The sequence below is a fragment of the Chiloscyllium punctatum genome, chromosome 39, assembly GCF_047496795.1.
Source record: "Chiloscyllium punctatum isolate Juve2018m chromosome 39, sChiPun1.3, whole genome shotgun sequence".
NCBI classification, from domain to species: domain Eukaryota; kingdom Metazoa; phylum Chordata; class Chondrichthyes; order Orectolobiformes; family Hemiscylliidae; genus Chiloscyllium; species Chiloscyllium punctatum.
In genome coordinates this window covers 48112833-48125444 of record NC_092777.1, presented here as the reverse complement: position 1 = coordinate 48125444, position 12612 = coordinate 48112833, and positions in this window count along the sequence as shown.

Genomic DNA, 12612 nt, shown 5'->3' with positions numbered 1-12612 from the left:
CATGGAGTTCTGTGTTTTTCTTAAATGTAGAACATTGTACAACTTTTTTATTTTTCTAGCAACATTACTGTCAAACCATTAGTACATTCATCCTCAGGCAGGATGATATAAGGTCACCAAACACAAGGGAATAGGAGTGCATAACAAACAGGTAAGGAAGGAGCATGTGGTTTGTCAAATGCTTCATAGTTGGTATGGCCAACAAATCAGAATCTAACTCCTGCTCTTCTTACCAGTGACTGCAAACTCATTGAATAGCAATTGGATGTGCCACACAAATGCAGTGGCTACAAGAACTGGTCAGAGGCTCCCCACAGCTTGTCTGTCATCCACTAGGTACATGTCAGGAATGTGATAGAATATTCCATTTGCCTGAATGTGTGCAACTTCAACAATCAAGAAGCTTGACACTATTCAGGGCAAAGCAGCCTGTTTGATCAGTTGCGTCCATAAACAGTCAGTCCTTCCACCACTGATGTTCATTGGTGGATTTGTGCAACACCTATTGTAGATATTACAAAGATCCTCAGGCAGCCACTTCTGAACCAGTGACCTTTCCTACTTAGAAGGACAAGAGCAGCTGATTCAGTGGTTCAAGAAGGCAGTTCACACCTCAAGGGTATCTTGGGCAGGCAATAAATGCTGGCCAGCCAGCAATGCCCACTCATCCTGCAAATTATTTTTTTTTTTTTTTTTGAAAAAGTCCTATGCTGTTCTACAAAGGGCAACTACTCTCTGCATTTACCTTGTCAGGTTCTCTAAGAATCTTTTCTTTCAATAAAGCTGTGTAGTATTCTTCTATATTCCAATAAGTAAAGACCTAATCTATCGACTTCTCCTCTATATACCTGGTATTCACCCAGTAAATCTTTTCTGAACTGCCTCCATTGTCAGAATGGGTCGCCATTTGACTTTTTACATTTTTGTTAATCCAGCAAATACAGGGTTACTACCTACAATTGTTTTATCAAACTGTTTTAAGATTACACCTCTGAATGCTTTGTGAATGCATTCAGAGTGACTTCCTCAATAAAGAAATGTAGAACTTGTAATATCAAGCAAGGTTTCAAATTGGGGTCTGGCATGTCTATTATAATCAGTAGTCATAACTGACCAGGTTTTGAATGGTTTCTTGCCTTGTACTGATTAATTCCTAACCACTTAATTATTTTCACAAGGTTTTAATATCCAGAAGTATTGCATATTTAACATTAAGGCCTTGCAACTGAAATTAAGACTCCCCCACCACTTTATTGGTCTAAATTCGCTCCTAAATTTATTTTCTCATTTTAGCTGAAGAATATTAAAATTAATTACAAGGTACCACATCTATTAGCAGGTTAGAAACTTTAACCTAATGCAATTCTGGTATCCTATCTCTTATGAAATAATCTGTTTTGAGTTGCTAAGTCTGAGTACCACAGACCCATTGGCGCATCGTCTGAAGTGCAAAGGTGGGTCTCTGGAGGGGAATGGATATCTTTGACATCTTGCAAATAAGATTAGTAGGATTTACCTTCTTGTTTCCTGCTACTGCAATAAAGATGCAAGGGTTTTTAAGCCCCAAGATTTGTTTTCACGCTAAGTTGGATGATAGGCTGAATAAAACACAAAGTTACATGTATTGGCAGACTGAACTTGAAGACAATGCTGGGATTTGTGATTACTGAAGGGTTAATGTTTCCAGTCAACAACCTTTTAAAGTTGAGAAAAGACCAGTGGTTTTTTGAGCCAGTGAATTGTGGTGAGAGTGAGGAAGATTTAAAGACAGGAAGCTTTTTGGTTAGTGTGATGAGCCCAAATGGCAAGCTTTTCATGATCTCAAAACCAAGGGTAAGTGCCATACAAAGAACAAAAGTGAGGCACAACCGAACCAGGCAAAGGAAGGTGAGAGGTGAAATCAGGACCTAAATGAGTTAAAAGACTGAGCTCCAACCAAGCTAAGAGATGGCACCTCTTCCTTTAGCTCCACTCTACAGCCTCTGGACTTAACAAGTTCAACCTACCAACCCATAAATTCTGCCCACTTTTGACTATGATTTCATTATCTTTTTATCCCTGGGCATTGCAGTTGTCAGAACGTTATCATTTGTGCCTCAAGGCATGGCTTTTGCTCACTTATTATATCTATTCTCACTCTTTGGATTTTTATCATGAAACCATTTGTCATTTAACCTTTTATCCCCTTCTTCCTTCCTTTTCAAGCCTTCCATTTTGCTGTACTGAAGCAAATACAAAGGGACTGGGCTTTAATTGTTAACCAGTTTTTCCTCCACTATTGCCTGACCCAAGTATTTCCAGCATCTTGTTTTTCACTTCATGTCGTGGAATGTAATGTAATTTAAATAATGGAAAAAAAACTGCCCTTTCTGCTATGCATTTGGTTGCTTCTGTCTACACTGGCCTAAAATGTTTCATTTCCACAGCTGTTTTGATACTAAAAAAAGTCAAATGAAACCAGATCAACTATTCACTCTTGACCTTGCTACTGGAAATGACAGCACAACTTAGTTAATTGTCTAATTACTGTGCAGACATCTAGTGGTGACCCATAGACTATTTAAGTTTGAAGTCATGTTCAGTGAATCATAACACCTCTCCCAATCCCAGAGACAACAGATTTACAGGGTGAGTAACAGTGTTATGCAGTTTAAGTGGGTGTCAAGACTTCAATATTGGCCTGTAGTCCCATGAAGTTTCAAGGCATTAGGTGAAACTTGCGTATTAATACTATTGACCATTCTCAGATGGTTAATTTTGGTCATTGCTTGGTTAAGTGATAAGGGTAGATTATGTATTGTGAGTACTAGCCATGCTGGCCGTATGCTGAAGGGTGTAATTCCAGATTGAGACTGTGGAAACTGTTGTGTGTCAACCAGATCATTCCTACCAGTACACTCATTGTTCTGTCATCCAATCATGGCATGCTAAAGCCCCATCTTCATTCTGAGGACGTAGTACAGTAGTACCCAGACTAAACTAAGTAGAGTAAGATCATGACAATATAAAAAGTGATGAACTCTCAGGGGAATGCAGCACGAACAGCCGAGAATGGTTCGAATGTAATGAGGGGTATGTCTGGTTCCAAGCGATCAATTGTGTTAGGGGACTCTAGTCAGAGGCACAGACACGTGTTTCTGCGATCAGCAGCAAAAAATCTCAATGGTGTGTTGCCTCCCTGGTGCCAGAATCAAGGATATCACAGAGAGGGTGCAGAATGTTCTCAAAGGGGAGAGGGACCAGCAGTAGGTCATTGTACACATTGGAACTAATGACATAGGAAAGGCAAAGGATGGTAATCTGAAAGGGCAACCGTAACAAGGTCAGAACGCCCCTGGTGCTCACCTTCCACCCAACTAATCTTCGCATAAACCAAATCATCCGCCGACATTTCCGCCACCTCCAAATAGACCCCACCACCAGGAATATATTTCCCTCCCCACCCCTTTCCACCTGCTGCAAAGACCGTTCCCTCCATGACTACCTGGTCAGGGCCATGCCCCCTACAACCCACCCACCCTCCCATCCCGGCACCTTCCCCTGCCACCGCAGGAACTGCAAAACCTGCGCCCACACCTCCTCCCTCACCTCTATCCAAGACCCTAAAGGAGCCTTCCACATCCATCAAAGTTTTACCTGCACATCTTCTAATATAATTTATTGTATCCGTTGCTCCAGATGCGATCTCCTCTACATTGGAGAGATTGGGCACCTCCTAGCAGAGCGCTTTAGGGAACATCTCCAGGACACCCGCACCAATCAACCACACCACCCTGTGGCCCAACATTTCAACTCCCCCTACCACTCTGCCGAGGACATGGAGGTCCTGGGCCTCCTTCACCGCCGCTCCCTCACCACCAGACACCTGGAGGAAGAACGGAACACTTCAACCCCAGGGCATCAATGTGGAATTCAAACAGTTTCCTCATTTCCCCTTCCCCCATCTCACCCTAGTTCCAAACTTCCAGCTCAGCACTATCCCCATGACTTGTCCGGACTTGTCTGACCTGCCTATCTCCTTTTCTACCTATCCACTCCACCCTCTCCTCCCTGACCTATCACCTTCATCCCCTCCCCCCCCCCCCCCCCTCACCTTTTATACTCTATGCTACTTTCTCCCCACCCCCACCCTCCTCTAGCTTATCTCTCCACGCTTCAGGCTGTCTGCTTTATTCCTGATGAAGGGCTTTTGCCCGAAATGTCGATTTCGCTGCTCCTTGGATGCTGCCTGAACTGCTGTGCTCTTCCAGCACCACTAATCCAGAATCTGGTTTCCAGCATCTGCAGTCATTGTTTTTACCCCAATATAGACAGTTAGGCAGAAATTTAAAAAGGAGATCCTCAAGGGTGGTAATATCTGGCATTTTTGATTAAAGAATAGAGTTCCACTAGTACTTAGGATATTCCTGGAAATATATCCAGGAAGTTATTTGGGTGGAACTGAGAGATAGGAAAGGGATGATCACCTTATTGGGATTGTATTATAGACTACCCCAATAATCAGCAGAACATTGAGAAACATTTGCCAGAAGGCCCCTGTAATCTGCAAGGATAATGGAGTGGTTATAGTAGGGGATTTTAACTTTCTAAAAATAGACTGGGGCTGCCATAGTATTATGGGTTTAAATGGAGAGGATTTTAAGTGTGTACAATGAAATTTTCTGATTCAGTATGTGTGTGTACCTACAAGAGAAGGTGCAAAACTTGACCTATTCTTGGGAGATAAGGCAAGGCAAGTGACCGAGGTGTGAGTGGGGAAGCACTTTGGGGCCAGCGACCATAATTGTATTAGTTTTAAAAAGTGATGGAAAAGCATAGACTGGATCTAAAAGTTGAAATTCTAAACTGGAGAAAGACCAATTTTGACAGTATTAGACAAGAACTTTCCAAAATTGATCGGTGGCAGATGTTTGCAGGTAAAGGGACAGCTAGAAAATGGGAAGTCTTAAAAAATGAGAAAACCAGAGACAGTATGTTCCTGTTAGGGTGAACTACATAGCTGATCGGTATAGGGAATGCTGAATGACTAGAAAAATTAGGCTTTGGTTAAGGAAAAGAAGCATATGCCAGGTTTGGACAGCAGGGATCGAGTGAATCCTTAGAAGAGTAAAAGGCTTTAGGAGTATACTGAGGAGAGAAATCGGGGCAAAAAGGTGACATGAGATAGCTTTGGCACATAAAGTTAGTGAGAATCTAAAGATATTTTATAACTATATTAAGGACAAAAGGGTAACTAGTGAGGGAATAAGACCCTGCAAGGCAGCCCATGTGTAGAACCACAGGAGGATGGGGGAAGATACTAAACGAGTATTTTCCATCTGTATTTACTGTGGAGAAAGACATGGAAGATATAGAATCTGGAGAAAAATATGGTGACATTTCCCAAATTACAGAGAAGTTCCTTTGATATCTTAAAACGTATAAAAGTGGATAAATCCCCAGGACCTGATCAGGTGTACTGTAGAACTCTGGAAAGCTAAAGAAGTGATTGCTGTGCCCTTTGCTGAGATATTTGTATCATCGCTAGTCACAGGTGAGGTGCCGGAAGACTGGAGGTTGGCTAACATGGTGCCACTATTTCAGAAAGGTGATAAGGAAAAGCCAGGGGAATTACAGACCAGTGAGTCTGACATCAGTGGTGGACAAGTAGTTGGAGGGAATCCTGAGAGACAGGATGTACATATATTTGGGAAGGCAAAGACTGATTTGGGATAGTCAACATGGCTTTGTGTGTGGGAAATCATGTCTGACGAACCTGATTGAGGCTTTTGAAGAAGTAATAAAGAGGATTGATGAGGGCAGAGGGGTGGATGTGATCTATATGGACTTCAGTAAGGCATTTGACAAGGTTCCTCATAATAGATTGGTTAGCAAGGTTAGATCTCCTTGTGAGAACTAGCCATTTGGATACAGAACGAGTTTGAAGGTAGATGACAGAGGGAGAGGATGGAGGATTGCTTTTCTGATTGGAGGACTGTGACCAGTGGTATGGCACAAGGATCAGTGCTGCGTCCGCTACCTTTTGACATTTATATAAATGATTTGGAGTGAACATGGAAGATATAGTTAGTAAGTTTGCAGATGACATCAAAATTGTAAGTGTAGTAGACAGCGAAGAAGGGGATCTTGATCAGATGGCCCAATGGCCTGAGGAGTGGCAGATGGAGTTTAATTTGGATAACTGCGAGATGTTGCATTTTGGAAAGGCAAAACAGAGCAGGACTTATGCACTTAATGTCAGGTCCTGGGGAGTGTTGCTAGACTAGATTAGGCTTGGATATGTGGTTGGCATGGATGAGTTGGACCAAAGGGTCTGATTCCGTGCTATACATCTCTATGACTGTCTGAGGAATAGGATTGTCATCAGCAGCTAAGTTATGTCACCAAAATCTATAATTATCAATCCTGGGGACAGGAAAGCATAATGAAAATTAGGTATAATCCTGATCGAATTAGAGTACAGGAATACTACATGCTTAAAAAAAAGCAGTAATGTCTTTGGCAGTGCTAAGCTATTCCATGAACAGCAGTTGAAAACAAAAATCTGTTGTCCTGCCACGTACAGTTGCAAGTGATAAATATTTAAACAACTAATTGGAGTAGGAAGCTAAAACTTCATTCTTGTTCTCAGTGATGTACAGCCAAGTGTGTCTCAGTAAGATATAAGGCTGAAACACTTGAAATCGTCTTTAGTTAAAAGGGCCAAGTGGATGATCTATCGTGGCTTTCTCCTCTGGTCTCCACATTACAGATACCAAACTTGACACAATTGGATCATTGTGTGATTTCAAGGAATGGCTGAAGACAATGCATGCTGCAAAAGCTATAGGCCCTTACTGTATCCCAGCTGTAGGATTGAAGAGAGAGTGATGCCATGAGTCACTCTGCACTGGTACAAATACAACAGGGGTATCTAACAGCCATTGGTTTTCTTTTAGATTACATTTATTGACTAATACAGTGAAAAGTGGGGTTTACTGTCACCACTGTGGACTGTTGTTGAGTAAAGCAGAATAAATAAAATCCAGGTGATTGCCACGTGTCACGGTTGAAGTATGTAGGATTCAGGATTGAGACTTCTTCACTTAACTAATGGTGAACCTGTGGAATTCTAGGCCATAGAAAGTTGTTGACGCTAATACTTCCAAGGAGTTAAATACAGTTCTTGGCCTTTCTCTATGAGGAGATGATGAGCATAGGGTATAGAGCTGGATGGCATGGTGGCACAGTGGTTAGCACTGCTGCCTCACAGCGCCAGAGACCTGGGTTCAATTCCTGCCTCAGGTGACTGTCTGTGTGGAGTTTGCACATTCTCCCTGTGCGTGGGTTTCCTCCAGGTGCTCCGGTTTCCTTCCACAGCCCAAAAATGTGCAGGTTAGGTGAATTGGTCATGCTAAATTGCCCATAGTGTTAAGTGAAGGGCAATTAAGTTAAATGTAGGGGGATGGGTTTGGGTGGGTTGGTCTTCGGAGGGTCGGTGTGGACTTGTTGGGCCGAAGGGCCTGTTTCCACACTGTAAGTAATCTAATCAGCTGAGATTCATATTGAATGGCCTATTTTCTGTAGATCCATCAGTATTATCAATTATCAACAAAGTGATGGATTTTGCTTTTATAAAAGGCATTGTAGTCATAGCCCTGCAAGACTATAGGCTGCTCTGAGGTGAATGATGGTGGTTTAACCTGAGAATCAGGTGAGGGGAGAGGTTGAGAAGGAGAGACCTTCACTGTAACCTCAACTACTGTGGGAATTGACCCCAAGCTGTTGGCATCACACTGCATCTCCATCCAACCAACCACCTCACCCTGGGATTAACTATTTCAGAGTACTGCGAACCAAATTCTATTTGGGTTTTGCCAGGGACATTCATCTCCTGACCTCACTACAGCCTTGGCCCAAATGTCGCTTTTACAATTCTGGTCATGTGAGAGTGATTTCTTGATTTCAGGACAGATTTTGACAAAGTGTGATTCAATGATCCCTAGCTAACCTACAGTCAAGATCATGGAGGATCTCCAAGCCTCACTTGTTGCCTTGGTGGCCTCCAGAATAATTTTCCAGTTTAGTGTCCGCACAGTGGAGCAGGATGAGACATGCTCGCATTTCTTCTTCCCGAATGTGCCTAGGGAGAGGTCTGTGCTGAACAGAAGGAAGAAAATAGCTCGGTAATGTCATCCTTAGTCTGACATAATGAGGATCAGCAAAGCCTTTTATACCAGTCTGTATGATGTGAAGCCCACAAATAATGTAGCCTCCCAGTCATTCTTGTCCTCTATCACGGAGGTCTTAAATGACAGCACGTGGGAGAGACTGGACCAGTTGCGCTCTCTGGATGAACTGGCCAAGGCCCTCGAGTCCTTAGAAAAGAGTAAAACTCCCAGAAGCAATGGCTTACGTGTTGAGTTGTTTTCGGGTCTGGGGGACTTGATTGGCCAGGGACTGCTGGAGTTGTGTGACAATATGCTTCTGTCAGGTAGTGTGTGCGAATCCATGAGGAAAGGTATCATCACCCTCATCTCCAAGAGGAATGGGCAAGGGAGGAAATTAGAAATTGCCGAACAATCTCACTGTTGAATGTAAACTACAAACTCCTGTCGAAGATCATCGCCAACTGGGTCAGGTCTGCTTTGGGATCAGTGATTCACCCTTACCAAATCTGTGCTAAACCAGGGCAGAATGATCTCTGAGAACCTCAGATTAGTGTTACGATCATTTATGTGCAGGACAGGGGGGTGAATGTCTGCTTTAGGAACCTGGGCCTTTAGCAGGATATCTTACACATACAGAGAGTCATACAGATGTACAACACTGAAACAGACCCTTTGGTCCAACTTGTCCATGCTGACCAGATATCTCAATTAATCTAGTCCTATTTACTAGCACTTTTCCCATATCCCTCTAAACCCTTCCTATTCATATACTCATCCAGATGCCTTTTAAATGTTGTATTTGTCCCAGCCTCCACCACGTCCTCTGGAAGCTCTGCCTGAAAAGGTTGCTCCTTTGGTCCCTTTTTAAATCTTTCCCCTCTCGCCTAAACCTAGGCCCTCTAGTTTTGGACTCCCCACTCCGGGGAAAAGATCTCATCAATTGACTGTATCCATGCCCCTCATGATTTTGTAAACCTCTATAACATCACCCCTCAAGCCCAGGGAAAACAACTCCAACCTATTCAGCCTCTCCCTGTAGCTCAAGCCTCCAACCCTGGCAACATCCTTCTAACTCTTGTCTGAACCTTTCACTTTTCACAACATCCTTCTTGTCGGAGGGAGACCAGAATTCCAAAAGTGGCCTAACCAATGTCTTCTCCAACCGCAACATGACCTCCCAACTCCTGTACTCAATGTTCTGTCCAAAAAAGGAAAGCATACTTCTTCAGTATCCTATCTGCCTGTGACTCCACTTGCAAGGAAATATGAACCTGCACTCCAAGGTCTCTGTACAGTGACACTCCTCAGGACTTTAACTGAATATGTTCTGCCCTGAATTGCCTTTCCAAAATGCAGCACCTCACATTTACCTAAATTAAATTCCACCTGCCAATCCTTGGCCCATCTGATCAAGATCCTGTTGCACGCGGGAGGTAACCTCCTTCGCTGTCCACTACATGTGGGACGTGATTCCAATTGGATCCAACCGCTGTACAGTAACATTGTTACAGTAGTCTCAATCAATGGATGGGAATCAGAAAGCTTCCTGATTGGATCTGGAGTCAGACTGGGTTCCCCACTCCCTCCTGCCTTGTTTGTATGTTGTATAGAGCCTTTTGCTGAGTACATTAGAAAGGATGCAAGCCTGAGAGGGGTGACTACTCCAGGCAGCAGAGACCTGCAGGTCAAAGCCTTCCTCTACATGGATGATGTTACTATTTTCTGCCTGGATCCACCATCACTGCGCAGACTCATCAGCATCTGTGGCCAGTTCAAACTGCCGTTGAGAACCAAGATAAATTGAGGCAGGAGCGAGGCCATGTTCTTTGGGAACTGGGCCAACCAATCCTTTATTCCCTTCACCATCAGGACCAATTACCTGAAGGTGCTAGGAATATGGTTTGGAGGGGCCAGGACATGTGCGAAATGTTGGGAGGAGCACAAGGTAAAGCAGAAATCTGTCTTGGGAGCGTCGCTCCCTCACTATTGCAGGTTAAAAAAATGCTGGTCATCAGGTGTGAGGTATGTTTTCTGTTTACCATGAAGGATTTTCTTTCTCAAAACTCTTCCTTCACCTGAGGTCTGGTGGATCATGGGTTAAATCACCACCAGTCACTTATCTCAAATGAGAGCAGCCCCTATGGTCTGGTAAGACTATGGTGATACTACAACAACAACAACAACAACAACAACTTTCTCTGTTGTACATGGCACAGGTCTGACCCATTCCCAAAAACTGCTGTTGCAATTACTCGAGCCTTCTTTGAGGTAGAAGATGGACCACGTCTGCAGGGACTCCACGTATAAAACTCTGGATAAGGGGGGAATGACCATGGCCAGCTTCACCCTCATCCTGATGGCCACCTTTGTGTGCAGCCACATCAAGCTGTGGGTGGACCCCAGCACACAAATACCAAGTGTCATTACGTACTGAGGTTTTACCTGTCCCTGGTGCTGCGGAACATTCCGAGTAGTTGGACCGTTCTGTATCACATGACCTTTGTGGAGAAATTTGCAACAAGAGGCACTTTTGACCACAAGTTCACCAGGAAGTGGTCAGTAGGTAGCATCCCTGAGAGAAAAGGAGGGTGGATTCTGTTGCGTGGCTCCTTGAGCAGACTGTCAAAGTTATTTGGCAAAATGCCTCATCACCAGAACTTTATAACAAGCACCAAGACATCTCTTGGCTGGTGATGAAAAGGGGCCTACTTGTGGGACTATGTATGCTCAGTCTGTGCCACCGCACACTGCCCTTGAAACAGCTGCAGCAATGTTGATACTGTCACACATCTCCTTCTGGAATGTGCCTTTGCAAAGGAAGTCTGGAGAGAGATGCAGTGGTTTTTTAATCGAGATTTGTAGCAGGCAGCTCTGTGACATGACTCTGTTCTACGGGCAGTTCCCCAGGATACAAACTGAGATAAACGTTGCCTGAGGATCATCAACTCAGTGAAATATAATTTTTGATCTGCCCAAAACTTGTTGGTTTTCCAGAGCAAGCAGTTGACTCTGATTGAATTTGCAGACTGGCACATTCCAAGTTCCAGGACTATGTGCTGAGGGACGCAATAAAGCTTGGGGCAGCTGCTGCCAAGGTACAGTGGGGAAAGACGACTGTCTGAGGCCATTCTGCTGAAGTTAAATGGGAGTCCATTCACTTAATGACATGTAAATATAGTCTGGTTCAAGTAAGAGATGCCTTTGGTTATTTTGGATACAGTCAAATTCCAATGTTTGTTTATTTCCTTGACATGCTACTGTACAAAACCATCTGTGTTTGTAACTTTGTATGTATAAAGATATTTTTATGAATAAAGTGTATAGAGTCATAGAAAATTACAGCACGAAAACAGACCCTTTATCCAACTCGTCCATACCAACCAGATATTCTAACTTAATCTAGTCCCATTTGCCAGCATGTAGTCCATATCCCTCCAAATCCTCCCTATTCATATACCCATCCAGATGCTTTTTAAATACAGTAATTGTACCAGCCTCCACCACTTCCTTTGGCAGCTCAATCCTTATGTGCACCACGGTCTGTGTGAAAAAGTTGTCCCTTAGGTCCCTTTTATATTTTTCCCCTCTCATTCTAAACCTTTGTCCTCTAGTTCTGGACTCCCCCACTCCAGTGAAAAGACTGTGGCTATGGATGTAAGTTTGTTCGCTGAGCTGGAAGGTTCATTTTCAGAAGTTTCGTCACCACACTAGGTAACATCTTCAGTGAGCTTCTGGACAAAACGTCTGAAAATGAATCTTCTAGCTCAGCGAGCAAACCTACATCAAGGACCTCAACCTGAGCTACAAAACTTCTCAAAACCCACTAAGACTTTGTCTATTTACCCTATCCATGGTCCTCAAGATTTTCTAAACCTTTATAAAGTCACCTCTCAGCCTCCAAAACTCCAGGGAAAACAACCCCAGCCTATAGCTCAATCCTCCAACCGTGTCAACATCCTTGTAAATCTTTTCTGAAACCTTTCAAGTTTCACAACATCCTTCCAATAGGAACTTGAAATAAAAATGTTAACAAATGCTGCCAGACCCGTTGAGCTTCTCCAGCAATTTCTGTTTAAGTTAATACTTGTTTACAGGGAGAACATGTCTAACAAATACAGTATTGGCAGTTTGAAAGGAACTTTTAACAAAAATCAGTGACAATATTTGTTGACAATATTTGACAATGCTAGTCTAAATGGAATTTTATACCAATTTAAAGTCTAGCATTGCACATTGTCCTTTCCAGTGATTAAGTAAAAGTGATTGTTTTTTGTCACTTCATTTCTTTTTCCACTACTGGATTTAAGTCAGTCTGTAATCATTCAGTCTATTCCTGTATGACCTTTTTTAAACAATAGTAAATTAGCCATGTGCTAGTCCCCTCATGAGAGAGGTTGGAAAATGACAGTGAAGACTCTGCCATTTCTTTTCTTGCTTCCTTTAACATACTGGGATACATTTT